Source organism: Grammomys surdaster, unplaced genomic scaffold (assembly GCF_004785775.1).
Source record: "Grammomys surdaster isolate TR1022 unplaced genomic scaffold, NIH_TR_1.0 310066, whole genome shotgun sequence".
NCBI classification, from domain to species: domain Eukaryota; kingdom Metazoa; phylum Chordata; class Mammalia; order Rodentia; family Muridae; genus Grammomys; species Grammomys surdaster.
Genome location: NW_021626072.1, coordinates 325 through 9,215, shown reverse-complemented (window position 1 = coordinate 9,215; position 8,891 = coordinate 325). Strand labels below are relative to the sequence as shown.

The following is an 8,891-nucleotide window of genomic DNA, read 5'->3' as shown; positions in this document are numbered from 1 at the left end:
TGATGTTATGAATACAAAGAATTCGAAAAGAACCAGAAAACAACAAAATAACTGTCAATGGAAACATCAAGTAAGGAGGGACTTCCACAGAAGTTGTAACACTCAAGAAGGAAACCAAAGACTGTCCTCTGGGGTTAAGTCAAGCTCCAGGTCTTGCTTGGTCAGAGGATGACTCCGGAGCTGCTGGACCATCATCTTGCCTGAGAAGGGAATGTAAGAGGAATAAAACTTTCTGGAGGACATTGCAGGGGAAGACATCATCCTCCCCAGTTCCCCAAACGTAATTCATTCACGCATGCCCACACCATCACTGACTTTATCCCAAAAACCTGTATAACCTTTTCCTTTCCCCACCTTTACTGCACTCTGGGTAACATCTGGTTTACTAGATAGCTGAGAGGGCCTTCAGGATGTATGGTGCTCTACTGCTATTCCTAAAGAGCCAAAGCACTGGACTTCTTCCAGAGGTCCGGACTTCAATTCCCAACAACCACTTTGTGGCTCATGGAACAGATGCCCTCTACTGGCAGGCAGCTGTAAGTGCAGATAAAATAAATCCTAAAACAACAAACAGGCACCAAGGCCTTCACCATAATCCTGTCAACAATGCCTACCTTTAGTCTGATCAGAAGTGTTCTTACTCCCGACTTTTCTGATCATGTCCATCACCCACACCCTTGCCTGAAATTGTCCCACCACAGTGACTCGGGTTTGGCCTGAGGTTGTGAACCATCTCTCCAGCTGAATGAGAGTGTGGCTGTTGACCTCCAGGGTGCGAAGGTATTCATCCTCAGGGCCTGTTCACAGAAGAGGTAATAGCACATGTGACACACCAGCACTTGGTTGGGGGTGGGGTAGGTAAACAGGTGGCCTTGAAGGTTGAAGCCTAAGGTAGACGGGTGACAGAAGGAAATTAAGATGAAGGTGATGGCCACTTACCAAATATTTCGTCTTCCTGGTCCTCGTCCATGTAAAAAATTAGTGGGTGGTGGAAGTAGTCAGGCACATCCCACCATGCGTTCCTTTGTGGGTCACTCATTCCTGTCTCCTGTAGGCTCCTACTTGCTTTAGCACAGAGAGATTCCGGGAAGCTGGTTGCTTGGTGCAATGGCAGTTCCAGTCTTAGGAGCTATATATGTATACTCACTCCCCAGAACCCAGCCTTGACCCACCTTAGGGAGGAGGTCCTAACATCTCTACCTTCTCCATTAACACTCCCTGTGATTACTATCAGATAAAATGCTTAGTCTTCACTTGAAGATCCAAAAACCAAAAAGTTTCTTCTTTATAATATCAAAAATTCTGGAGTAGATACAGACCATGGACTAGTGAAGTCATTGAGGTCTGATAAGGGATGCATGAGTTGGAGCAGGAAGACCCGGGATTAGTCACCACACCTATTTCCCCTTAAGACAGGATCTCATTGTAGCCCTGGCAGACCAGAAACCCTCTAAGTAGACAAGGCTGAATTGATCTCTCCAGGTGCTGAGATTAAAGGTGTGTTCCACCACACCCAACACACTCCCACTTCCTGACAGGAGCTGACAGAAAGCTAGGAACCACAGAGTGTACTCAAGGAAAGCTGGCTGGATTGTACCATTGCAGTGCACAGTGGGGAACAGAACACAATTGCCTCAGGTGTCCTTTAATAATTTCAGAGATTCAGGTGAGTTGGGTTTTTGTTTGCTTTTTTGTTTTTTTTTTGTTCATTTTACATTAATCAAGGTGTCACAAAATAAGCCAGGCTATAGTCGAGTTTTCTACCTTCCTTCCTGAGGCTCCTCAGCTAATTGTCAACTTGTTGCCACAACCAGCAATAAACATTACCTTTTTGGAGGTTTTTGGTTTTCTTTGTTATTTGAGGCAGGATTTCTCTGTGTAGCCCTGGCTGTCCTGGAACTCAGTCTGTAGATAAGGTTGGTCTCAAAGCCAGAAATTCACCATGCCTCTGTCTCCCTAGTCTTGGAATTAGAGGTGTGAGATCAACAGATCTAAGTTTTCTTATAAGACTAATAGCTGTTAGCTCTTACAATTTTCTTATGCTATTTGTTTTTTTTTCCTTCTCTCTCTCTCTCTCTCTCTCTCTCTCTCTCTCTCTCTCTCTTTCTCTCTCTCTCTCTCTTTTTACGTTTTTCAAGAAAGGGTTTCTCTACGAAGCCTTGTCTGTCCCAGAACTCACTCTGTAGACCAGACCTGCCTCGAATTCAGAAATCTGCCTGCCTCTGCCTCCAAACTGCTGGGATTAAAGGTGTGAGTCAACCACTGATGGGCTCTCTTTCTTTTTCTTTTCCTTCCAAGTTCCCTTTTGGATCCGAGGCATACACAGTGAGCTCTCAGGCTAGTCCACCACAGGGTTTGGATCTACTCTGTGAGATCACAGAAGTTCCCTGGAGTGGGAACATTGTCAAAGTAAGGTTGCAATGATAATAGGACTTTGAAATTCCTGCCTTAGTGGCTGAGTGTGAGGCTCACACCTTTAATCCCAGCATCCAGGGGGCAGAGTCTGACACATCTCTGTTTGTTCCTGGCCAGCCTGGTCTTCATAGCTACAGGACAACCAGAGGTGGACAGAGATACCCTCCCTGAAAACAAGCAAACAGGCTAACAAACTCATGCCTAACACCCTCTCCACTTCCCTTACTCATCTGCTAAACTCAGATTCCTTCTTTCTAAACTCAGAGGCTACTACCCTCTGTGCATGTAAGGAATTCTGTGTGCTTCCTGCTCCATCTTCAGCACACTGCAGCCTCTGTAGCTGCAAGAGGCTGGTATCCTGACAGGACCTGATCACCTGAGATCCACCTCAGCACATCTTACCTGGGAGCCTGGAAAGCATCCTGACTGTGTCAAACACACACTGCTGTCAGAAACAAATGATCAAAGTTTCTTGGAGATTGATAGCTGCAGCAGCACAGATTCAGGGTCCAAAAGGACTTCTTACTCAAAAGGGGATAATAAAGCATCTAAAGAGACCGTGACTGGGGACATTATGAGACAGTGCTTAAATATGATACAGCTCATTATCAAAAGAAAACCTACTTTTCTTTTGCTTGAGTGTCATGTGGTCCCTTGCTGGCTTGGATCTCATTATGTAGATCAAAAGTGTCTCAAACTCACAAAGATCCCCCTTCCCTTTGCCTCCTCAGTCCTGGAATTAGAGTCATAGAGAACCAGGCCCCGCCACAAACACTTATTCTTAATACTATTAATAATTTAAAAGATCAGAGCATAGACTGCAAAATCAAGGGTCAGAATCACGTGTTCAACTACATCTTGATTTGAACAAATAGTAATTGATTAATCTTCAGGAAACTATAAGTATCAGCAAGAACTCATAGAAGACAAAGCCTTGCAACTCTGTAAAGCCTTTGCTCTGTAAAGGGCTTCAAGGAACAGCTATTAAATCCATGTTAGTTAAATCATGTGGCCAATGAAAACTACACTTGAACTGATTTGATTAAAAAGTTGTCACTATGACAGGTCACCCTGTTGCAAGTCTGGGGTCCCAGCAATGGAGGATGGGAAGGTTATGTAGCATATACTCTGAAGCACATATACATGCTCAAGCTCCATCTCCTCTCATCTCACACACACACACACACACACACACACACACACACACACTGATGCACAGGCACAGGCACTCATGCACACAAACTCAAGATTCATCAAGAGAATGGAGACAGTTCCAAACAAGAAAAAAAAAAAAGAAAGGTGACCAGGATGAGACCAGATAGGCTAATGGGAGAGGGTAAGTTGGGACATAAATGAGGTCAAAGTTTATTATATATACACATGACATTTTGAGGTCTTTATGACATCTACTCTTTTGTACAAAGATTATTCATTTAAGAAAACCCTTATTTATTTTGATGTTTTTATTTATTCTTTGAGAATTTCAGACATTTACAATGAGTTTTGAGTGTATCGATTTCTCATTTTCCCATTCCTTCTCCCCTGAATCCACTCTTACTACTTCCTCTCCTATTTCATATTTTCTCTTTTTTTTGTCCCTTAGTCTCTCAGGTCCATATGTGAGGGCCATCCAGTGGAGCAGGGGCAGCCCACCAGTGGTCATAACTAGAAGAAAAATAATGTCCCCTCCCAGCAGCCACCAGGCTGCCAATAGGTTTTGAAAAGGAAAAAGAGCCAGGCAGTGGTGGCAGACACCTTTAATCCCAGCACTTGGGAGGCAGAGGCAGGCAGATTTCTGAGTTTGAGTCCAGCCTGGTCTACAGAGTGAGTTCCAGGACAGCCAGGGCTACACAGAGAAACCCTGTCTCGAAAAATTCAATAAAGAAAGAAAGAGATAGAGATAGAGATAGATAGAGAGAGAGAGAGAGAGAGAGAGAGAGAGAGAGAGAGAGGAAGAAGAGGAGGAGGAGGAGAGGGGAGAAGAGAGGAGAGGAGGGGAGAGGAGAAGAGGAGAGGAATAGGAATGGATAATAGTGGGTTTCTCTGTTCCCAGTGTCAAGAGGCAGAGACAAGAGGATCTGTTAATCTCAAGATTCACAAGAAAATAAACCAGTTCCACTATTTTGGGTCAAGTTTAAAGCAGGCTTTATTAACTATTAAATACTGACCAAGAAATTGACTTAGGTCATGGCCATTCCCTGGTATTTCCTAGCTGGAATGTCCCAGGCTTGTGTTGCAAGAGTTTATAAAGACAAACTACTGTACTTTTTTCCATGAGGATTTGCTATTTTCCAAGAACTACAAATCTCAGCAGTCTAGGAAGTTCCCTGGTCCTTGGGCAGGTGAGCCTTACAGGTTAATTTGGGGCATTACAGATACATCCCAGGTTCATTTTATACTGTTTGCCTAAGCTAAATTATAATATGGGTGTCAACCTGAACAGTACAAGCAAGACCCTGTGTCAAAACGAAATAAAAAGGAAACCAATAGTAGCTGAATGCTAGTGAAAACAGGTAGCAAAGGTTTCTGTTTCTTTGCAAGCCAGAGCAATGCTGAGGAAGGTGGAGGAAGATTTCTGAACCCAGCTTGAAACTTGGGTTGGCCTCTAGAGGGCAGCAAAGCACACTAAGAAGTGCCATACTGTTTTAAAGGGGTCAGGTTATAAAAGGAATCTTCCTTGCTTGGTCTCTCCATGAAGGTATCTGCTCAGAGTCATCAGCTTCCTTGTCTGAAAATGTTAGGTTCTAAATATCATTATATTCTGGATGATCATTAAACCTTACCTGGGGGTTTGAAATCATTCCTTCCCTAAAGAACACAGCTTGTTTTGCCTCTGCCTTAGTCTCTTCCAAGAAACTCACAGTCCAAATTCCCAGCACTGAAGAAGCTAGCGACACCAATTTTCACAGACTGCACTACATTTCAGCCCTGCAGTTTATTCGATGACAATGACGTCACTTGTTACCTGGAACAGAACAATCTGGGAACAAAAACCATGAGTCGTTTCCCTTAACAATCTGCCAACCACATAGACTCTGTGAAATCCTGCATTCTTGTACCACCTGCCTTGTGGTTTTAAATATAATATGAAAATACAAACTAGACCCTTGAGTCCCTAGACCCAGCATTGAGGCCTTTCAGGAACTATCCTGGCTTTGGTCTGAGGTGACATCTCTGCTCTTCCTCTCTTACTGGAATTGGAGGGCTTGTTCCAGAGAGATCCATGCAGAAGGGTCAGCAATGGAAGGAGTTTAGAACATGTAGTGAGACTGTTTCAAAAGACCAAGGTCTGGGAAAGGAGCCTGGTGTTAGAGAGCTAGACTTGCAGGCAGTTCTGAGTTCTACTCCAGCACCAGGAAAGGCCAATGTTTTGATACTTATTGTGTCTGTGTCTGCACAATAGAAGAGGGGCTGTTTTGAAATTTGTTCCTTGACACATTCTACACTGGCTCCCATTGCTGTATTTCATCCCTAGAGTAGGACAGTGCTTTCATTGTGGAAAGCACATGGTGGCAGTAGACATAGGAAGAGGGAAAGTTCACATCAGGAGTGGCTTAGCCTATTGTCATCTGGGGCAGAGACATCAATTTAGATTTGGCATTGAGAACATTCAGGAAACCCACTGGGCATGGTGGCTCATGCCTTCAACTCCAGCACTCAGGGGACAGAGGCAGGGGGATTCCTGTGAGTCCCAGACCAACCAGATATATGTAAGAAATTCTAGGTTACCCAGGAATCCAAAAGTGAGATCCAGCCTCAAAAATATTTTGGACACTCTACTAATCAGTGCACTCAAGGCTTTAGGGGCCTCGGAACTTTTGTTCAAAGAAAATCATCCCAAGTCACTTCCACCCTCTGACAGTCAGCAGCCTAGTCACCAAGTTCTGCTGTATGCCCTTCCTGTCTGTTTTACCAAATGACTGGAAAACAAACACCTTCTCTCCTCATCTGACCTCTTCCACCCACCTTCTTTACACCCATTTGTCTGTATTTTATGATAGTGAGAACCATCAGCTTCATGGGACGATTTATTCACAGAACAAATTTATGTTTTCTCTCATACCAGAGCACCTGCCAGATTTCTGTTCACAGAGAAGCAATTCATGCAAGAAATATGTAGAGTCTGGTCCCTTGCTTAGTCTTGTTCTCCCTAACAGTGCTATAGGCCACCCGTGCTTTAAAAGATACCATATATAAAAGCCTATTCTGGATGGATAAGATAATCCAAAAGAAAGGACAACACCTCAAGGAAATGAAATATGACATAGCTTGTTTTCTTGGGCATGTTTTCTTGTAGAATAGTTTTACACTTATCAGTTTTCCCTCAGAGACAGGAATAGAAGGCATGAGGTGGACTGGACAATTTACAACTTTGAAACTTCCACCACTATGCTTCCCCTGTTCTCAGCAAAGATTGACCATGACTTTTACTACTGTTTCTCACGAGAGGTGAGCTTTTTATTACAGATAGACTTAACTCTAACAAAACCCCAAGCAACCGAAGAATCGGCACGAGGAAACCATAGTAATGTCCAAAGAGATAATACCTATTCACTCTGGTAGCCAGAGACAGGTCCAGGTCTCTATCTACATCCTGATAAAGATGTGTAGGTCCCTCTTGGTCAGGGGCTGGCGTTGTTCCCGCTGTAGCATCACATGGCTTATAAAGGGTTGTGTGGCCATGATGAGTACAACATTATGTAACTGGAAGAAATGTCTTCTTGGAGACATTGTGATAAAGAGGGTCATTCCAGCCCAAATCCTCGGTCATGACCTCTGAATTTCTCCCTTCTACCTTCTAGTTCACTGGTGAATTCATGCCATTAAAAAAAAAAATCTCATCCTCTTGATATGAATCACAAGGAGTATGTGAGTTGTCAGATACCTCAGAGGTTCCTCAAGGATGCATAATGTCATAGGATTTCACAGTATTGGGCACCAAATCCTCACAAGTCAATCAAGGAAATTAATGACTACTTCCAGTAAAAAAAACTCAGGTAAAAGTCCTGGTGGTTTAGCACTCTATACCCATCACACATTGCCTTGACATATATAAGTGACTACTATGCCCAGCAAAACTCTCAATCAATATAGATGGGAAAACAAAATATTCCAGGACAAAATCAAATTCAAACAGTATCTATCTATGAATCTAGCCTTACAGAGGGTCCTAGAAGGAACACTCCAACACAAGGAAGGTACCTGCACCAAAGAAAAGACAAGATAGTCTTTATTAAAACAAAGCCAGAAGGAGAGAGCCACAGGCACACAAAGCCACCTACAAAAGGAACGTAACAGGAACCAACAGTCATCTCCATAATATCTCTCAATATTAATGGGCTCAACTCAACTATGAAAGACATAAGTTCACAAGATCTGGATACACAAACAAGATCCCATATTTTGCTGCATGCAAGAAACACATCTCAACAAACACAGATACTATCTCAGAGAAAAAGGATGGAAAAAGGTCTTCTAAGCAAATGGTCCCAGGAAACAAGGTGTAGTTGCCATCCTAATATCCAATAAAATAGACTTTCAACCAAAAGTTATCAAGCGTGATGAGTTAGGACACTTCATATTCATCAAAGGGAAAATCCACCAAGAGAAAGTCTCAATTCTGAACATCTATGCCCCAAATGTAAGGGCATCCACATTCATAAAAGAAACTTTACTAAAGCTCAAAACACACATTGATCCACACACAATAATAGTGGGAGACTTCAGCACTCCACTCTCACCAATGGACAGGTCACTGAAACAGACACTAAACAGAGACATAATAGAAACTAATGGAGGTTATGAACCAAACAAACTTAAAAGATATCTACAGAACACTTCACCCTAAAACAAAAGAATACACTTTCTTCTCAGCACCTCATGGTACCTTCTCCAAAATCAACCATATAACTAGTCACAAAACAACCCTCAACCTATACAATAATACTGACATAATCCCATGCATCCTATCAGATCACCATGGCCTAAGGCTGGTCTTCAATAACAGCAAAAACAACAGAAAGCCTACTTATACATGGAAACTGAATGACTCTACTGAATGATATCTTGGTCAGGGAAGAAATAAAGAAAGAAATTAAAGGCTTCCTGGAATTTAATGAAAATGCTGACACATCATACCCAAACTTATGGGACAGAATGAGAGCAGTGGTAGGAGGAAAATTCATAGCCCTAAGTGCCCTGGTAGAGAATCTGGAGAGATCTTACACTAACAACTGAATACTGAGATTAAGTTGAGAGTTCTAGAACAAAAAGAAGTTCACTCATCCAAGAGGAGTAGACAGCAGGAAGTAATCAAACTCAGGGCAGAAATCAACCAAATTGAAACACAGAGAACAATACAAAGAATCCAGAAAACCAAAAGCTGGTTCTTTGAGAGAATCAGCAAGATAGATAAAGTCCTAGCCAAACTAACTAAAGAGCCAGAGGCAGTATCCAAATTAACAAAATCAGAAATG

General features: G+C 42.6%; 1 pseudogene; it reads right to left on the bottom strand.

Annotated features, from left to right (window-relative positions):
* Positions 1 to 9: 9 nt before the first annotated feature.
* On the bottom strand, positions 10 to 1,039 carry LOC114616224 (annotated as a pseudogene).
* Positions 1,040 to 8,891: the final 7,852 nt, after the last annotated feature.